The following is a 20,833-nucleotide window of genomic DNA, read 5'->3' as shown; positions in this document are numbered from 1 at the left end:
ACAACCTCAGGAGAGATGCTGAAGCAAGAGGCACCTCACCAAATCACACCCTGATTCCTGACCCACAGAAACCGTGGGCCATCATATTTGTTGTTTTAAGCCACTAAGTTTTGGACTGATTTATTACTCAGGAATAGATAATTAACAAAACACATAATAAATGGAAATTTTGGTCCCTAACTTTCTCCCTGAGCCTATATCTTACTTTGGAGAAAGAAGAAATTCTTGTCCCGAGCTATCTCCCTGGGCTTCAAGTGTTGTCTGCCTTACTTTGGAGAAAGAATGACAAAGAACAACAGCTCTGTGGCCAGTTTATCTTCCTGCCATCATCGGTATCTGCTTGTTAATATTACCGTGCTAAGCACCTAATTTCTTCTTTATTAAATAACGATTTCATTCCTACGAGTCATCCTCTGAAATAATGACCATTTTTAGCTTCTGACAGAAGCAGTTTTAGAAACATGGACTTTAGATTTAGACAGACCTGGGCCCCATGGAGTCATGAAGGAGTCTTCACCTGCCACACACCATTGTCACTGGAGAAGACTGCTAAACATTTTTGAACCTCAGCTTTTTCATTTGTTAAATGTAGTAATATTAATGTTAACATATTTTAAAAACTGGTGTGTGTGTGTTTGTGAGAGAGAGAGAGAGAGAGAGAGATTTGTGTTTTGCTCTTGCTGCATTTGCTTTTCCTCCTCTTCAGCTCTGCGGGAGTAAGGTAATGAGGATCATTGTATTCTCTACCATTAGGGAGCCCAACTCTGAACTTCTGGAACACAATCTCTTTCAATCTTTTCCCAAACCTCAGCTTATAAAGAGAAGACTGTAAATGTCCCTAGAGAGAGAGAAAAGCAGGTAGCTGGCGAAGCCCCAGACTTCAGTATGGGAGCTGGTGTGCCCACTGTGGAAGAAGCCATTGGGAGAACATGTGTATCTGAGAAGCCCATGCAGAGGAGCCTCCCAGCTCTGCAGGGAGTTATGTAGCCTGCTCATCTGGGGTGGCCCAGATAAGCGGAATAAACTGATTTTCAGGATACCACTGGGCATCTCAGCTGTAACCAGGGTGGCCCTCTTGTGTCCTTTGCTCTGCTGAAGAAACTCAGTACTTTTGTATCACTTACAGCAGGGGTCCTCCAAAATTCCTAAGAGGCCATGGCACAGACTGGTACTGGTCCATGGCCTGTTAGGAACTGGGTGGCACAGCAGGAGGTGAGCAGCAGGTGAGCGAGCATTACGCCTGAGCTCAGCCTCCTCTCAGATGAGCAGTGGCATTACATTCTCATAGGAGCACAAACCCCATAGTGACCTGCACATGTGAGGGATCCTGGCTGCGTCCTCCTTATCAGAATCTAACCAATGCCTGATGATCTGAGGCAAAACAGTTTCATCCTAAAACCCCTATCCTACCCTATCTGTGGAAAAACTGTATTCCTAAGAAACTGGTCCCTGGTGCCTAAAAGGTTGGAGACCACTGACTTAGAGGCAAGTAAAACTGTGAGAGAGTTAAATATGGATGGAGAATTAATTTCCTGCTATTTGGGCTGCATGGAATCTTGGAGCTAGAAGTCTGAATATGACTTAAAGATAGTAAAACAATAAGATACTCCTTATATACACAAATGTTGTTTACAAATCCACGCCTTGCAGAGAGACGTTGAATTTTCTTCTGGTTGGTACTGAGAGCCTTGGAAGAAGATTCAGAGAAGCCTTGATTGACAGGGCATCATTATTGCTCAGGATGCACATTTTCATAGAGGAACTGCTGTACTGCTCTTATTTGCCATGCAAAAAGCTGATTATGTTCTCCCTAGGGCTTGAGCATTTTTTTTAAGCTTTATTTATTCCTAGCCTGATAGTTGAACAAGATATGCTTGCTCAGATAAGATAAATGTGACCTTGTCCTGGGACTCAAATATAGAACTTGTGATTTTCATCACTCTTTGGGTTGCCATCTTTTAGGGTGAAGATTTTCCGAAAGGCCAAGATATCATTCTGTTTAGTCTTTGGCTTAGGATGACTCCCCAGAGGCCCATCATGGATTCCAAATAGAGTCATTGATTCTGCTTTGGGAGCTGTTTGCAAAGCAGCTTTAATTAGGTGCTGAGCCCTTTATCAGTTCCTGGCAACCCAAATTTGACATTATGTTCCCCTGAGAGCACTTCCTCGCTGAGTTCTCAGCTCCTTCCCTGTTCTTCACCCCCAAAGGCAGTAAGAGGTTGTCCTCTTTTGGGACCAATAGCTCTGCTATAAAACTTGTCTTTGAGTTCTTGGTGGTTCTAAGTCATGTTGCAATCTGCAAGCTGAAGTAAAGTTAATGACCTGATTTTTATAATATTTAACAGGCTTTAAGAGAGTTATTCAGAGTTGAATCTGGAAGCACTTCAACTCAGCTATTTTTCAAAGATGTTTATTTTCTGTATTTTTGGCAATGTTTTGCTTAGAAAAGCTGCTGACACACTCTCTCAGTGGTGGCATTCCAGACCCCTGCAGGAACCCTTACATGAGAAAAAAAGGCTGCATCGGACAGAGGGCAGACTTAAATAGAATGCTGGGAATTTAAATCAATGTAAGCACATTGGAGTGTGTTAACAAAATGAGTCTTTCTTCTTTGCAGTGCTGGAAAATGGTTTTACTTCTAGGAATAAATTATCAATATTTCTTTATGAAAAACAGCCATTACTTAAAGGGAAGATAAAGGAGATTTTGTTAAAAAAAAAAAAAAAAAAAGACTGATGCAAGCTAGACCACAGGACTCTTATCTTGAGAAAAGCTTTGAGATTTGATACTTAAAAGGATTATCAAAAGGAGATGGAATGATTTTAAGGTCTAACCCTGATTTAAAAAATGTAGGTGTTAAAATTGGCTTTCAATACTATGTAATAAATATTTCATAGCTTGAAAATTATTTTCTTAGTTTCTACTTTTTCCTTTTAAAGGGAATGGGCAAGTACTCAATTTCACTTGCTGGTATCTGCCTGAATACTGTATATATTGAGTGAAGGCTTTTTACTGTCTATGTTATTAGGTTGAAATGAATGGCCCTGTGTCTATTCAAATTTGGAGACGCATCTTGATTCTTCCATTACTAAAATAAATTTATATACTTTATTTGATAATCTAAGTCAATGAGTTTCTAGAGATTACATTTTGAATTATTTTCTCTGAAAATGTTCATTTTCAAGTGGATTATTACAACTTTGATCTGCACATATTTTCTCTTGAATTTGCTGATGTAAAGGAAAATTAGTAGTTACTATATTTTTCTCTTAAATATTTGTCTTTCTAAACTGATTTGAGTAAATGTTAAGAACAGAGGTAAGAAGCCAAGACTATTTAATATTCTTTGTTTCACTATAGGTTATTTACTGGGGTTGTATTACATATTATACATTTTTTTGAAAACAATAATTATGTTTAATAATGCTTTACAGTTTAAGATATTTCACATTATTCTTACAGCATGTACAAAAGCTAGACCCAGAATTAGCTGACTCTCCAAAGGCCTCTCAAAAATTTCATAGCAAAGTCAAGGCTTAAGCCAAATATCTCCTTCCCTAAATCTACTATGAACTCTACCTATTGGTAAACAGCCCTGCCATTCTCCTAGTCACTAAAACAGAAACCTGGAAGGAAGAGTGAATTTTTTTTTTTTTTTTCTGTTACCTTCCCTATTCAAGGGACATTGTCTTCACTGGCCCCCTTCCCGCTGTCACTGTTACCACTTGACCATTATCTGGGCCCACACACTGGTGTCCTGTCTAATTTTTCTGCCTAGAGGTACTCTTTCAAAATTACATATCTGGTTAAGCTATTTTTTAACTTAATTTCCTTTAATAATTATCTATTACCTAATTCCCGAACATCATTGCCTAATTGGGTAATATTTTGATACTAACTGGTTTTTCCTTTTATTTTAAAAGAAAAACTTTGCCATGTGAATGTGTTCAAACGATGAAAAGAGAGAGAAAATAGTACAATAGTGAAGTGAACTGTACAATGAATTCATGGGCTATCTCAGAGATTCAACAAACAGCTAATCTCTTTTCATTCGTGCTTTTCTACACCCCACTCCTAACTCCCTGCATCCTTTGCTGGATTAACTTAAAGCAAATCTCTGGTTTTGTTTTGCTTTACCAGCAATTTTCTCCTTGTCCTTGACTTTAGACATGAGTTGAGGGAGCCCCAACTCACTGCCTTAGGAGCATTTGGAGACTTATAGACTATGTTATTCGATCTCAAACATCAACTAAGCTTTAGACAAGATTTTTTAGTTTGAAAAGATGTTTGTTAAGAAAGAAATCTGGGATGGGGAGCTAGGGGAGGAATAGCAGGGGGTAGGGGGATTGGGGAGGGATAGCATTAGGAGAAATACCTAATGTAGATGACGGCGCAATGGATACAGCAAACCACTACCATGGCACGTGTATTCCTATGTAGCAAACCTGCACGATCTGCACATGTACCCTAGAACTTAAAGTATAATAATAATAATAAAAGAAATCTGGGAAGAAGAGATCACAATATAAAAATTACTTCTTCTGTCTTTGGCTTCGGAAGAAAGAGGCAGTTAGAGAGTGGACAGGAGAATCTAGATGCCTGTGAAATCCCCCAAATGGTGGCTGCATCCTGGCCGTGGGCAAGTCCTGAGGTGAGAACATATTAGAAAATTCCATATTTAGGAGTGTGGGGGCTTTAGCGGAAAGGATACCCATGACATTAGGTTCATCACACTACTGTCTGTAGTAGTGCCTGAGAGGCACTCTGTAACACCACGGTGTACAAACAGTAGTGTGGGAATGTTTGTGTGGCAGGCTGGGTCAGAAATATAGAGTTTTCTGGGGGATTTAGGGGTTGTCAAGAAAAACTGGAGAATCTTGAGCAACTACATGGTGGAGACGAAGAGGACAGAGAGAGAGACCTATGTAGACAGAGAACAGGGACTCCATGGAGAAGTGGATTTCTCAGAGAGCACAAGCAGAGGGAGTTTGAGCAGCAAATGTCCCCTTTGAATCAACCCAAAGGAAAGGGGATTAAGAACAGGACTTGAGTTGACTAATATACTGAATTGTCTTTTATTTATTGTTTTGTCACCAGGAAAAACAATAGTAAGATAGACATTGCATTTCCTTGTGTGAACTAGAGCGCATTTTTACCTTTCCAAGTTTGTACCCACTCCATGGAGAAGTCATCAGCACTCAGATGTTCTTTCCTCCTCTCCTTTTCTTTTCAGCCAGGCTCCACTTCTGGAAGACCAGCCTATCTATCAGGCAAGATCCAGGTGAGTGGTAGCTGCTAGAAACTTCAGGCACACATGCAACTACTAGCAACTCAAGGGAAAAAAAAGCACTTCTATGCCAATAGCTCCTCTGAAAGTGCCAGGGCTGGCTCTCATGGAATTGTTTTGCATTATATCCCTAAACTAATTACTGTTGCGATTAAGATGGAATAGGCTTATTTGACTAGCCCAGGTTGCATGACTACATTGAAATTGCGGGGTGGGGTCAGCCAATCTCCATTTCCTAAGAGAAAATGAGGATGATGTTCCCAAGAAGGCGGAAAAATACTGGGCAGGCTGAAATAACAGAAATCCATCATGTGTGTATTTAATAAATATTAGCTTAAGTGAGTGAAAGAAGCAGTCTTTAATATCAAAAACCAGAGCTATTATAACCGTGCTACATTGCCTCTACCTTTTTTCCATGGTTTATATTCTAATATTCTTCACTGAACAGGCCCTAAATTGACAGATACACTGAATTGTCTATTGATTGTGTTGTCAACAGGTGAGAAGAATAAAATAGAAATAGCATTTGCTTTTGAAAAATAGAGTACATTTTTGCCTCACTGAGTTTGTACTCACTCCATAGAGAAGAAACTATCTTCATCTGGCCACCCTAAAATGATGTTAACTCTGTAAAATGGTAAATAAGCCATCTAATTATGACACATTATGAATTTTTAATGGTGCTTCTATAATACCTAGCTTTCAAGATTTATCTTATAAAAATTTAATAGTGAGCTTGTAAGTAGTAAGTGAGTGGCAGATGTAAGGTTAAAGGTTGCATTTCAAGGTATGCTAGTAAGCAATCTGGCCAGTGCTAAGTGGCATGTGAATTTTAGAATATATCATCCTGAAAAACAGAATTTTATTTTCTCACAAAATTTACCACTTATAGTCAAGTGCCTGATGGGGTCTATGAGTTTGTGAGTCACTTTTGATTATTCCCTAAGATAGACTATAAGCCCCATGAATGCAGGGGCCATTCTTACATTCTACCACACCCTTCCTAGCACAGGCTGGTCACATGGCAAAATCTCATTAAAATACTGACTGAATGAATGAATGATGTATGAGCAGTGGTTTCAGTGAACAAAAGTAGTACAGACATCTAATTTTGACCATAGAATGTTTTCTAAAAATTGGATTTTGTTTCCATATTTTATGCGGATTGATATTCAAATTACATTGTGTCCTATATTTCTCCTCTCATGATAGTTATTATGCTTAACATAATAGTTGATGTATACTGAATCTTACCATGTACCAACTCCATCCCTGCAACAACTCTAGGATGTACCATTATTACACACATTTTTTATGACAGAGCTCATTGTTTACCAAGTGGTAGAATATGACCAGGGCAGTCGGATTTCTAAGTGTGTACTCTAACTTCTAGGATTTTTCTAAGTACGTGTTTGATATCTATTTTCTCTCACAGGATGTAAGCTCTATGATAGTCTTATCCACCATAGGGCTTTGCCTTTGCTCATGCTGGTATGCTTTGAGTGAAACAAATTAGTTAGTTAATTTCCTTAGCACACATTGATTGATAGAAAAAGAGTTTAAAAGTGTGTTATGTATCAAAGAGTTAACAAATATCTTAGACAATGTATAGAGCATATAATACATTATAACAAGAGTAGCTGAATATTTAATGGAAATATGTAGACAGGTAGTTAGGTATAGATAGCATTTACAGTCTGTTTTTACTTAGACTCATTTTTTCCCTTGTCTTAGATTTAAAGAATAAAATCATATTTTAGGATAGGGTTGTTTTTACATGTAAATTAATCAAAATGTTGACACCTTCATACAGAAGAAAACTATTTATAATTTAGTGGCATCTGTGGTTTATTTCTTGTAAGTGCACTTTTAGACCCAATGGAATAGAATAAATATTTCTGTGAAAGTATTTTCTAGACCTTAAATACATAAGCCTATTATAACTGACATTTTATTCTGAGTCATCAGCACTTTACACATTAAAAGAGTGATGTAATAAGTTATGAGGGATATTGGTATCAAACTCTTTTAAATATTCATGTTTATTAGCCATCGAGCACAACAGTCTTCAGCATTTCCTTAGTTATGCTGAGTACAAGTGAGAACTACAACGATAAATCAGGGCAAGGATTACACTAATGGCATATTTCAAAATTGCCTTAAGATTTTAGTTGTTCTTTAGAGTTCAATTCTGTCAGACAGGTGTTTTTGGCTATCATGTGTCTCTAGCTACATATATGTTTTACTAATATTTTTTATGGGGACTAAAAGGGAATTATCTTAACAGGTTCAGAATAAATTCTACATTTAATTTGGATCAATCATCCAAAATGATATTGGCTATTCATAAAATTAGGTACTTAGGTTGTAGAATAGAAAAGAAGAGGAATCTGCAATTTCAAGGAATCCCCTCCAAGACTACAGATGCTAGAATTGAAGTATAATTATGCGATTTAATTTTCTAGTGGTTACCAGCATTTTGAAGAGCCCTTTCTTCTGCTAAGGTAACAATCTCATCCTAGGCAAATTCCACAACTTCTCAGTCACTTTCTTTCAAGATCTGTCTGCAGACCGAGGCTTATAGGGTACACATGAGGGGGTACTGTCATCCTCCACTTTCCTTTTCTTTCTGTGTGCCTACTCCTCTGCTGTTGCACTGGGGAGGAGGCTAAAGATGAATGGTGTTTCATTATGTGACTATTGGGGTAAGGTGGGACCCTTTTCATTTACTGGTCAAAAAATCACATTAAGGGCCTGATCCTAGGGTATGCAGGATCCTAGGCAAATGTATATTTTTGGGGTGCCTAGCTAACAATTTGATTAAAAATGCACTATAAAATTCATGGACCCATATAAGATAGAGTGATTTATCAATGATGATTTAGACAGGATGGCTAGAAAAGAGGTATTTACATATTCAGTTGTACTGACTAGACAATAGTGTTCTCTATCGGGAAATGTACTATTTCCAGCTAATTTCATAGCTCCCACTGTGGGATAAAAGGAGTAAGGTTGTTATTTTTCATAATGCCATGGCTCTAAGAACCACTTTTTATTGAAGCATTGTTAGTCTGCTTGCATGCGCAGTTCTCTAATACCACTTACAATGCTTATTATATCATTACCCATGAAGCCACATTATCCTGTGAATATTGGCTTCCCGTGACTTTTTCTAAGGTTACTTTACTTTGTTATTTGCTTTGTTGTTGATCATATATGCAAGTCTTTTTCCAGAGTAGATTAATGTTAAAATAATTTGTTTTCTGCTCATGTCAAATTTATCCTTTGAAATTTTGCAGTGTAAATATAGGAGGATCCATCTTTCTTCCTTGTCTTCCCTTGAACTTGTCAAGATCACACTCCTGCTTTCCTAAAATGTGACTTGTTTATGGTGGAAGTCATCCAGGTGTGGTCTTACTCATGTGGGCACATTTGTCAGTTCTGTGAAGGGCCCTAGAGGTCCTATAAAATTTAATGCTTCAGAAAGTCCAGCTAAGGCCTTCTCCACACCTCAGCAATGACCAGAGATGAACCATCTCATTTTCCTCTTGTCCAGAACCTTCACCAAGCAATTAGCCCTTTATGGACCAATTAGAATTAAGCTTAAGACACAGACACCATTCCAAGTCTCCAGTTCTTGACCCATGGAAAGCTCTTCCTGACTCATTTGGGAAAGCCAAATAGTGAGAATGCTGCTACATTCTCTCTCTTAGTTCTGATGTCTCTCTTACAGCAGCATCAGGCCAATTCAGAGCTCAGTGCATTTTAGGAAAGAGAAGACCACCAGTTCCCAACTTTGTGGAAGAAAGGTGACCTTGGGTACTGTCATTCTTTTAGGAAGAGGACAGATTGGCAAGGGGAAGAGAAGGAGAAAGGATGGTTGCCACTCCAAAAATTGTTTCCCAGAATTGAACTTCTAATCCTCACATTTCTCACCTTACTGCCTAGTTATAAATATGAAAAAATGGAATGCATGGCCCAGATTCAGCACTTTCTGCCTTAGCAGTTACCTCCTTTAGGACTGCCTTAGCTGCAGAGAGCTGCCCCTCCTAAGGTCATGCCCTTCTCAGGAAAACCTATATCTGCTCTGGTGACTAGGAGATGGAAAGATAGCCCTGGCCAATTCTGCCCCATGTGATGAGCATTTTCACTCCCTGCTAGGTTAGCTGAAGCTTTACCTCTCCTGCAGTCTAATTCAATTTCTCCCTCTACCTGAGCCTGCTTCCCACCTCATCCTTTCACAGTTATTCTCTAAGAAACATCTTGCCTCCTAAATTCCATCTGAGCATCTGCTTCCAGGAAATCCAGGGGGTGACTGCACTTAACCCACTTTTATATAAACTGTATTGCAGTGCAGGGGAAGGTGGAGGTTTTAGACAGTCCTTCTAGGGAAGTGTCAAGCTGTATGTTTTCACAACTGGGCAGTGTGGGGTATTTAACTTTTTCCCTCCCTCCCTCCCTTCTTTCCTTCCTGGTTCCGGTTGCTGATTCCACCTCACCATCATGTGCCATCTTAGCTACACAGGCATGAGTTAGTCTGCACTCCAACAGGACTGTAAGCGTCTGCAGAGCCAGGACTTGTATTACATTTTTTTTTGGCATCTTTCTCAGACTTAATACAGTACTGGGCATAAAATAATTGTGGATACATTAATTTTTTTCAGTATCTTTCTCAGGCTTAGTACAGTACTGGACATAAAATAAGTGTGGATACATTTTTAAAGTATATATATTTTTAGGAAATTGTCCAACAGATCTCATTCTACAAGTACTCTGAGGTTGTGCTCAAGTACGCTCCTCCTTTGGTCTACTAGCAAAGCCCTGAAGTAGCCACCACCCTCTCTGGCAAGCACTACCGTTCCAAAGGCCTAAGGGGTCTTTTTACTTTCTCTTGTGTGCCCCCTCAGGCTGACCTCCAGAGAACAACCTGGAGAGTCTCTCTGAAAAGCTAAATCATATAGTTCCTATGGCTTACCACTACTGACATCATACTGCTACTGTCTAGGAAGCCCTGTCTGAGCTGGCCACTGCCCTCCTCTCCCATGTCAGCTCCATTCACCTCTCATGCACATAATTCCCCCATATTGTTCTCATGGTAGTAAATAAGTCTCATGAGAGCTGATGGTTTTATAAGGGGTTTCTGCTTTTGCTTCTTCCTCATTATCTCTTGCCACTGCCATGTAAGACCTGCCTTTCACCTTCTGCCATGATTCTGAGGCTTCCCCAACCACATGGAACTGTTAGTCCATTAAACCTATTTTTCTTCCAAGTCTTGGGTATATCTTTAACAGCAGCATGAAAATGGACTAATACAGCCCCTTTCATGTGCCAGAGCTGTTGCAGGCTTGGAGATTTTGTCTTTCCTCTTCTTCCCAGAAGGCTCTTTCAACAGGTGCACAGTTTGTGTCACTCTTCTCATCATGCTGGTCTCAATTCAAATGTTACCTCCTCAGAAAGGCTTCCACTGCCCATCCTAAGGCAGCCATGAGGACCCCCTCACTTACGTACTATTTTATCATCTGCCTGGGTATAGACTAGCTAAAATTAATTAATGATTATCTGACTCCCTTTCTTCAACCTAGCCTCCTTGAGTGCAAGGGCTCTGTCATTTTTCCAGCTCTATTCTCAGTGGATGCTATAGGTCTCAGCATAAAGAAGCTGCTTAAGAAGCATTTCTTTTGTATAATGGGTGTAAGGAAAGGGTCCAGTTTCAGTTTTCTGCATATGGCTAGCCAGTCTTCCCAGCACTATTTATTAAATAGGGAATCCTTTCCCCATTACTTGTTTTTGTCAGGTTTTCAGACATCAGATGGTTGTAGATGTGTGGTATTATTTCTGAGGCTTCTGTTTTTTTCCATTGGTCTATATATATCTGTTTTGGTACCAGTACCATGCTTCTTTAGTTACTGTAGCCTTGTAGTATAGTTTGAAGTCAGTTATCGTGATGCCTCCAGGCTTGTTCTTTTTGCTTAGCAGTGTCTTAGCTATATGGGCTTCTTTTTGGTTTCACATGAAATTTAAAGTCATTTTCTCCAATTCTGTGAAGAAAGTCAATGATAGCTTGAGGGGAATAGCACTGAATCTATAAATTACTTCGGGCAGAATGGCCTTTTTCACAATATTGATCCTTCCTATCCATAAGCATGGAAATTTTTTTCATTTGTTGGTGTCTTCTCTTATTTCCTTGAGCAGCGGTTTGTAGTTCCCCTTGAAGAAGTCCTTCACATCTCTTGTAGGTTGTATTCCTGGATATTTCATTCTCTTTGTAGCAATTGTAAATGGGAGTAAAACAACTCATTCATATTTATAATTATGCCTTCTCATTCCTTATGTTCTTTTGTATCCTCTCACACTCTCTCTCTCTCCCCCCGTGACCATAATTGCCAATTCATTATTTATTTGTTATTTCCTTTAGGAACCTAATTTCTGATTTACTACTCAAGAGTCAGATCGCCTGTTTCTAATTTTTAACATTTTAATATTCTGTTTCTTGGTTGTACTTTTGTCAGCATTCACCCCTATCTCAGATTTTACCCAGGATGGCACAGAATTCTAGATCTGCTGTCTTCTCCCCTTTAAGCACTTAGAATAGACAAAGCACAACTGAAGGCAGAGAAAAAATGTCATCAGGAAGTAGCCAGTATCTCCTGGTCTGTACTGTCAGTGAACTCTCTTGTCATTGAAGAGCTAGGCATTCAAATTTATTGCTTTTAGACCACTCCACTGGACAATGAGCCCAACTACCGAACCAAAGTATTTGATCACTGGTCTAATGAAAATTCAGAGTAAATTTATTTCTCAAGCACTTGTGAGGTGGCTCAAACCTAATCATGAATGAGAGCAGAGATGCATCTAAGCCTCTTCCACATCCCTCAACCTCCGTCTTGGCATCTTTTATGTTTGGTCCTGTTGAGAGAGAGTGAGATAAAGCTTCTACTTTTTATGTGTCCTTGATCTTATGCTATATTTGAACAGTAAAGAAAATGGACTTAAGTATTATGAGGGGATGTTGGTAGACACTCTCTGATGATATGATTCCCTATATTGCTCCCCAATGATAGAAACTACATTAAGAAGAATAAGATAAAAATAGACTATAAAATATTTATTTGGGGACAAAGACCTTCAGTATATGAGGATCCTGCTATGCCATCTCAGAACATGACTGGCTGATGTAGTGTTTTTATTTGTGCAGATTACTTATTTGTACAAATTTATGAAGTTTGAGAAGTTTGTTACATGTATATAATGTGAGGTGATCAGGTCAGGGTATTTAGTGTGTCCATCATCCTAGCACAACACATTTTTGTAAGTATAGTTACCCTATTCTGCTATCAGACATTAAACTTATTCCTTCTATCTTACTATATGTTTGTATCCTTTAACCTAGTTCTCTCCATCCTCTCTCTCCTCTCACGCAGACCCTCAGATCCTTCTCAGTCTCTGCTGTGTATCTTTCCTCTCTCTATCTGTATATGAGAACATATTTTAGCTCCCACATATTAGTGAGAACTTGTGATATCTGCATTTTTGTGCCTGGCTTACTTCACTTAAGATAAAGACCTCCAGTTTATCTATGTTGCTGCAAATGACATAATTTTATTGTTTTTTTATGGCTAAATGGTATTACATTATAAATATGCATCAAATTTTCTTTAGCTATTCATCTTCTTAGGGTGATTTTATAGTTTTGCTATTGTATATAGTGCTGCAACAAATATGAAAATGCAAATATCTCTTTGATATATTGATTTCTTTTCTTTTGGGTGGATATCCAGTAGCATCCAGAAATGGAATGCGAGATTGGTTGGTAATTGTTTTAGTTTTTTGAGAAATCTCCCTACTGCTTTCCATAGTGGGTATACTAGTTTACATTCCCACTACAATGTATAAGAGTTACCTTTTCTCTGTATCCTTGCCATTTATTATTGATTGTCTGCTTAATAATAGCCGATCTGACTGGAGTAAGATGATACTTCATTGTGGTTTTGATTTGCATTTTGCTGATGATTGGCAATGTTGAGTATTTTTATATATACTTTTTAGGTATTTGTATGCCTTCTTTGGAGAAATGTGAATTTATGTCCTTTACCCACTTTAAAAATAATGCTGTAATATTCTTTTTAAAAATTTTTAAATTCAGGAGTACATATGCTGTTTTGTTATTTAGGTAAATTTTGTGTCACAGGGGTTTCGTTTACAGATTTCATTGCCCAAGTAATAAACATAGTACCTCACAGGTAGTTTTTTTGATCCTCTCCTCCCTTCCACCCTCCACCCTCAAATAAGCCCTGGTGTCTGTTTTTCCCTTCTTTGTGTCCATGTGTACTTTATTTTTAGCTCCCATGTATAGGTGAAAACGTGGTATTTGGTTTTCCATTCCTGCATTAGTTTGCTTAGGATAATCGCCTCCAGCTCAAACCATGTTGTTGCAAAGAACATTATCTCATTCCTTTTTATGGCCGTGTAGTATTGTATGGTGTATATGTGCCACATTTTCCTTATCCAGTCTTTATCCATTGATGGGCACTTAGGTTGATTTCATGTCTTTGTTATTGTAAATAGTGCTGTGATGAGCATATACATGCACATGTCTTTATGGTAGAACAATTTATATTCCTTTGGCTATACATCCAATAATGGGATTGCTGGGTCAAATGGTAATTCTTTTTTGAGTTCTTTGAGAAATCACTACACTGCTTTCCATACTGAATGAACTAATTTGCATTTTTCACCAGCGGTATATAAGCCTTCCCCTTTCTCCACAATCTCACTAGCGTCTGTTATTTTTGACTTTAGTAATTGCCATGACTGGTGTGACATGTCTATTCAGATCATTTGCTCACTTTTTAATGGGATTTCTTTTTTCTCGTTGAATTGTTTGTGTTCCTTGTATATTCTGGATATTAGTTTCCTGTTAGATAGTTTGCAAATGTTTTCTCCCATTCAACAGGCTGTTTCTTCACCCTGTTGACTGTTTCATTTCCTGTGCAGAAGCTTTTTAGTTTAATATAGTCCTAGGCACCAGCTATGGTGGGACAGGGCTGGGTCATGCTCAGGCCCTACACAGAGTACTCAGGTGAAGTGTGATAGCAGCCATGCTGAGGTCCTGCCACTGGAGGGGATGGGGCTATTCTTGGTGACCAGAGCCTGGGCTGGTGGTTGGGAAATGCATGTCTCTCTCTTGCCTCAGTCCTGGCAGCTTACCCCTAACCCAAGCCTTGGCAATAGTAGCCAGCACCTAGCTCATAATCCCTGCCCTGGCCACAAGAGCCCCCATCCAGCTGGCAGCCAAGTTCTGTTGGCAGCCCACACCCTGCCCAGATTCCAGTGTTTGTTTGTTTTTTATTCTTGAGGTGGAGTCTTGCTCTGTTGCCCAGGCTGGAGTGCGGTGGTGCAATTTCAACTCACTGCAATCTCCGTCTCCCAGGTTCAAGCAATTCTCCTCCCTGAGCCTCCTGTGTAGCTGGGACTACAGAGGCATGCTACCACGCACAGCTAACTTTTGTATTTTAGTAGAGATGGGGTTTCACCATATTGGCCAGGCTGATCTCCATGGGGTTCACCATATTGACCAGGCTCGTCTCAAACTCCTGACCTCTTGATCCACCCGCCACAGCCTCCTGAAGTGTTGAGATTATAGGCGTGAGCCACTGCACCTGACCCTGTATCCCAGTCTGGCACTGGCAGCTGCAGCCCATGCCTTTTTTCCTTCTTAGCCCTGGCTATGGGACTGCTCCCAACTAGCTTTCCAGTTCTAGCAGTCAGTCTTTCTGCTATGCCTCAGTCCTGGTTCCACTGGACCACAGGACAGTGTGTAGTCTGTCAAAGGCTGAACTTGAAAATGGCAACTTGCTGTAGCCACTTAGGTCTCAGAAAGTGTGTGAGATCCGGTGAGAGCTCTCTCCTTGCAGTAGTTCCATCCGGTAGTCTCCTGGCAGGTACCTAGGTAAGTTTCAGGGATTGGGAGGGTTGAGAAGCTCTCTTGTGGCCAGGATTACATGAGTGCATGTTGGGAATGTGGGCTGCTAGAAGTCTCTTACCATTTAGCCACAATTGGAAGTCTTCCTGGCTTTCTTCTGAATCTGGCCAGACAAGCTGCCTCTCTCCCTTTTCCTTCCCTGATTTTAGTGTTTCCTGTCACTAAACACAATTCTGTTGAATTCCAGTATTCTCTCTGGGATAATGTATTCAAAGTACAACTATCTATACACATTTTTATCCTTCTAAGTGGAGAGGAGGGCATGAAATGCTTCTAGTCAGTCAGCCATCTTTGAAGCCTCTCTTCTAATGCTGTATTTTCCTCACCACTCAAAACGCGAAGTGTATATTTATTGAAGGCAAATTTGAATTATTTCATTTGAATATAAACTGAGTAAAATGCTTGGAAATATTATCTTTCTATATATGCTCTTGTACTGAAATTAATTTGTAGCTTAACATCTGGTTCTAAACTTACTTTATTGGTCACAAAGGTAATTAGAAGCCAACTTCCTGGCAGCAGATACCAAAATATAAGCTATGGATAATAACAAGCTAATGAGGAAAGCACGCATTTCTGTATTCCAAATAACTTGCTAAAGAAAGAAAAAGCCAGATTCATTGTTCGCATTTCTTCTTTAAATTGTAAAGATACACGCATATGGACTACACGTCCTTAGTTTTTCCAGTTTTGGTTTTCTTCCACTTGTAAAATGATTCACACCTTGGAGAATTATAACTAGCCTTTAAAATATATATATATACACACACACTCATGTTTATATACATACCTAAAATATATAATGTATATATACTTACATATATCGTGTACATGTGTATATATATGTGTGTGCATACAGTATATATGTATCTATATCAAATGTGTATAGGCAAAGTTATGTGAAATATAACAAGTCATCAGATAGCAATAATGTTGTCATTTAAATCAGACTGTTTTAGAAAGTTGGAAATCAATCCTTGAAAGTACATTTTATGCAACTTCTATGTAACTTTAGCCCATAGTTTATTTCATAGAGAAAATGAACAATTTAAAATTGTTATTCTCAACTCTGAACTTATCCCATGGGAGAAGGAGAAATATTTGACCATGAACTTTCCAAAGCCATGGTCAATTTATTCACATCATATTTGGCCTGATCATGGCATTTGATGCTCTCTAGCCACTTTGTCATGTAAAAACATTCACTCTACTGTCTCCACCCATGAATGCCTCTTTAGTTCCATTGGGTTGTCACTGAATTAAACAGAGAAGGTTGCTTTCATTGCAAGTAATTAATATAAAAAGGTTTGGGATATCATATTCAATATATAAGATACTGAAGAGAGCCTTTTTCTTTGCCCCATGCAGTTTTTGGGACTTCCATCTTTCTGGTAAATGTTGGCTTAAGTAAACAGAATCAAGAGACAGATGACTATAGGGCTGTGCAAGAAAAAACCCCATTGCAGCCAGGCAGGGGAGTGGAGAGTGAGAGGGGAAAATCAGTGAGGATCGAGATTAAGGCTGGAAAAACAAAATGCAGCTAACTCATTGAGAAATTTGAATTCCAGGGTAAAGATTTTAGACTTTATCATATTAAATACACTTGATCTTCATTATTCAGGAATCCTGTAGTTACAAATTTGCCTGCTAGCTAAAATTTATTTGTAGCCCCCAAATCAATACTCATGCTGTTTTCACAACCATATAATGATATGTATTTGGGTCACCTGATACACATGTTCCCAGCTAATGCCGAATTAATGCCTTTCCTTCTTGTTTCAGCTCCCATACTGTACATGAGGATCCCTTCTCAGGTATATTTAAAGCCATGTTTTTAACATTTTTGTTCTTTTTCTTGGTGATTTCGTCTTTAAAATGAGCCATCAGGATGGTGGCTGAACTCTTGCATAAGGTTCTTATGTGAAAGAAAGTTTTAATATGCCTTATGGAGAAAATACATATGCTAGATAAGCTTTGTTCAGACAAGAGGTATAGTGCTGTTGGTTGTGAGTTCAGTGTTAATCAAGAATATGTATTAAATAAGATGTTTTTAAAAAGAAATATACATACACAATGTTATATATGGATCAATCAAAGAAAATATTGTGACTAGAGGCTTGCAGGAATGTAACCTTGCATTTTGCTTAGAAAGAATTACTCAGGGCCGGGCGTGATGGCTCATGCCTGTAGTCCCAGCACTTTGGGAGGCCAAGGTGGGCAGATCACAAGGTCAGGAGATCAATACCATCCTGGCCAACATGGTAAAACCCCATCTCTACTAAAAATACAAAAAATGAGCCACACGTGGTAGCACACACCTATAGTCCCAGCTACTCGGGAGGCTGAGGCAGGAGAATTGCTTAACTCGGGAGGCAGAGACTGCAGTGAACCGAGATCGTGCCACTGCACTACAGCCTGGGTGCAACAGTGTGAGACTCTGTCAAAAGGAAAGAAAGAAAGAGAGAAAGAGAGAGAAAGAAAGGAAGAAGAAAGAAAGAAAGAGAGAGAGAAAGAAAGAAAGACTCAGTATTCACTAATTCAGTGTTCTTGGTTATTTTATAGAAAATAACTGCTGTGATGAATACTAATTGCCTGTAACTTTTTTTTTTTCTAAATGCAAAGGAGAGTCACCAACAGGTTGAAGGTTGAAGACCATATAGCATGCATGTGCATGTCTTTTCACATTTTGATGTAAGACAAGAGATAGGTGCCTGCATGGTTTGAACAAAACTTACCTTAAGAGCTGCTCAAAACTCTGTTACATAGAACATTGCATTCTATAGTGGGTCCAGTATTTTTCCTAATTGTATAGAAGTGTGTGTGCATACACGTGCGCATACACACACACATAAACACATAAAATACTGCCCACATTAAACATGGGGACCCTACCCTGAGCTTCATGCTTTAGGGGACCCCGTTTTGGCCCTATTCCAGTATGCCGGTTCCATAATGTTTAGCAGTTCATGGGGCCAAGAGGATGTATCCATCTGGGGCTCATGCAATCACCTTACCCAATTCTTCCTAGCATACCCATCAGGTTAGAGAGCATCTAGATTCTCCTGTCCAAACGGACACAACCCCCTCTCTCTTTGCTTTGTATATCAACTTGGATGCTGGCAGTACTGCTGGTGTGTTCATACCTGGTCTGATGGGTATGTGTGGGATGTGTGGACAGAAGTTTGATGTGAGAACTGGATATAGGCATTTGTGTATCCCTGAAGTGATAGACAAAGATGGGACTGGGAAGCAAAAGCAGCAGCCATGGTCAGGGGCCAGGAGTCAGCAAATGGCTCTCCCCAGCCTGCCGTGTTCTAGAGAGGAATTTGAAGGGGTCTAAACATTTCAAATTTATATTTGAACTTCTAAGACTTATTTTTTATGGGAGGAGAATAATAGTTATTTTATTAAGTTATTTATTAACTTGATTTATAGTAAATATTTACAAGTACCTATGCTATAGGGGGCTCCATTTAGTCTTACCCTGGCCCATAAATGTTATCGGCCACTCTGTACACATGTACACACACAGACACATACACACACACACACATCTGCCCTAATTTAACTAGATGTAGCCATTTCTATAGCTGTATCATTAGTTCATTCAATAAATATTTCTGAGCACCTTTTGTGTGCCAGGCATAGTTTTAGTCACAGACAATTGAAGACTAGACATAAAGAGAATCCCTCCATCCACAGAGCTCATGATTTAGTGCAGTAGTTCTCAATCCTGGAATCACATTAGAATTTTCTGAAAAGCACATTAAAAAATCTGATACTGGGTCTACATTTGATCTCATCCCAAAACCAATTATCTGGGGATGAGGCAAAGGCATCAAGTTTTTTTTTTTTTTTTTTTTTTTTTTGGGGGGTGGAGTCTTGCTCTGTAGCCCAGGCTGGAGTGCAGTGGCACCATCTGGGCTCACTGCAACCTCTGCCTCCCAGGTTCCGGTTCAAGAAATTCTCTTACCTCAGCCTCCCAAGTAGCTAGAATTACAGGCACAAGCCACCATGCTCAGCTGATTTTTGTATTTTTTAGTAGAGACAGGGTTTCACCATGTTGGCCAGTCTGGTCTTGAAATCCTGACCTCGTGATCCGCCTGCCTCAGCCTCCCAAAGTGCTGGAATTACAGGCGTAAGCCACCATGCCCGGCCAGCATCAAGTATTTTTTAAAGTTGACCAAATAATCTCGATGTGTGGCCAAGATTGAGAACAGCCATTGCTGCATACTAACAACCACTTAAAAGGTGCTTATTCCATGTCAGTCGTAGTTTTTGTTAACAATTTTATTGAGGTCCCCATTTCTCCTTTCCCCCAGCCCCTGGCAACCACCATTCTACTATCTGCTTGGTGAGTTGACTATTTTAGATAGTTCATATGAGTGCAATCATGTAGTATCTGCCATTTGTAACTGGCTAATTTCAGTTTGTGTAATGTCCTCCAGGTTCATTCATGTTGTAACAAATGGTAGAATTTTTTTTAAGGCTGAATAATATCCTGTTATGTGTGTATACATTTTAAAAATCCATTCATCAGCCAATGAACAGTTGGCTTAGTTTTAAGCACTTTACATATAGTATCTGTTAATTTCCACAATAAACTTCAGGACAATGTAACATTATTATACACTATATTTCCTGTGTGTTTCCTATATGTTCCTGTAACATTATTATACATTACAGTTCCTGTGACTCATCAGGAAACTGACAGACCTGGAAAGTTAGGATTCAGCGTTCCTGTTCTTAACTGTTACTCCAAGTTTCCTCTCACCACACCTGGTTGGTCCAGGTGTGGACCCTTGACTCAAGGCAATTAGTGCTTTTCCCTAGGAATTGTAAGCGGCAGGAGTGGTGGAAATGGGGAGCTAGGAAGGTGTAGAAGGAATAATGTCTCCTTGTGAAGGAAAATTTTAGAGACCATAGATAAAGCTGTTATGAGTTGAGAAGCATAGCTCATGAACACTGTAAGCACCCAAGACCTTATTTTAGCTATTTTTAAGGCCCAGTGAGATCCCCTATCTTCTTATAGCTTGGCTTTATATACTGCAGTTGAATTCTATTAACCATCAAATTCCCATTTTGCCTAAATTAGTTCGAGTTGGGAGTCACTTGTGAATTAAAATTTGCTAATACACAGTTGGTATTAGTCCATTCTCACACTGCTACCTGAGACTGGACAATTTATGAAGAAAAGAAGTTTAATTCACTCACAGTTCTGTGTGGCTGGGGAGGCCTCAGAAAATTTATGTAATCATAGCAGAAGCGAAAGCAGGCGCGTCTTCTCGAGGTGGCAGGAGAGAGAAGCAAGCAAACGAGGAACTTGCCAAACACTTATAAAGCCATCAGATCTCGTGAGAACTCACTCACTATTACGAGAACAGCATGGGGGAAACTACCCCCATGATCCAATCACCTCCCACCAGGTTCCTCCCTAAACACCTGGGGATTACAATTTAAGATGAGATTTGAGTGGAGATACAAAGCCAAACAATATCCATAGTCCATTGGGTATATTCTCCAAATGCCACATTTAAATGACTTTATCATGAACTCTACATCCA

General features: G+C 39.3%; 1 long non-coding RNA gene across 1 annotated transcript in view; it reads right to left on the bottom strand.

Moving 5' to 3' along the window:
• LOC116532544 overlaps positions 1–20,568 on the bottom strand; it is a 177,196-nt gene extending 156,628 nt beyond the window's left edge. Inside the window, exon 1 of the long non-coding RNA XR_004260899.1 lies at positions 20,484–20,568. This is a non-coding gene — a long non-coding RNA (uncharacterized LOC116532544). The remainder of the gene's footprint in view (positions 1–20,483) is intronic.
• Positions 20,569–20,833: the final 265 nt, after the last annotated feature.

This window comes from Sapajus apella, unplaced genomic scaffold, assembly GCF_009761245.1.
Source record: "Sapajus apella isolate SASKATOON/1434 unplaced genomic scaffold, GSC_monkey_1.0 scaffold3, whole genome shotgun sequence".
NCBI lineage: Eukaryota > Metazoa > Chordata > Mammalia > Primates > Cebidae > Sapajus > Sapajus apella.
This window is presented reverse-complemented; position numbering and strand designations above follow the sequence as displayed.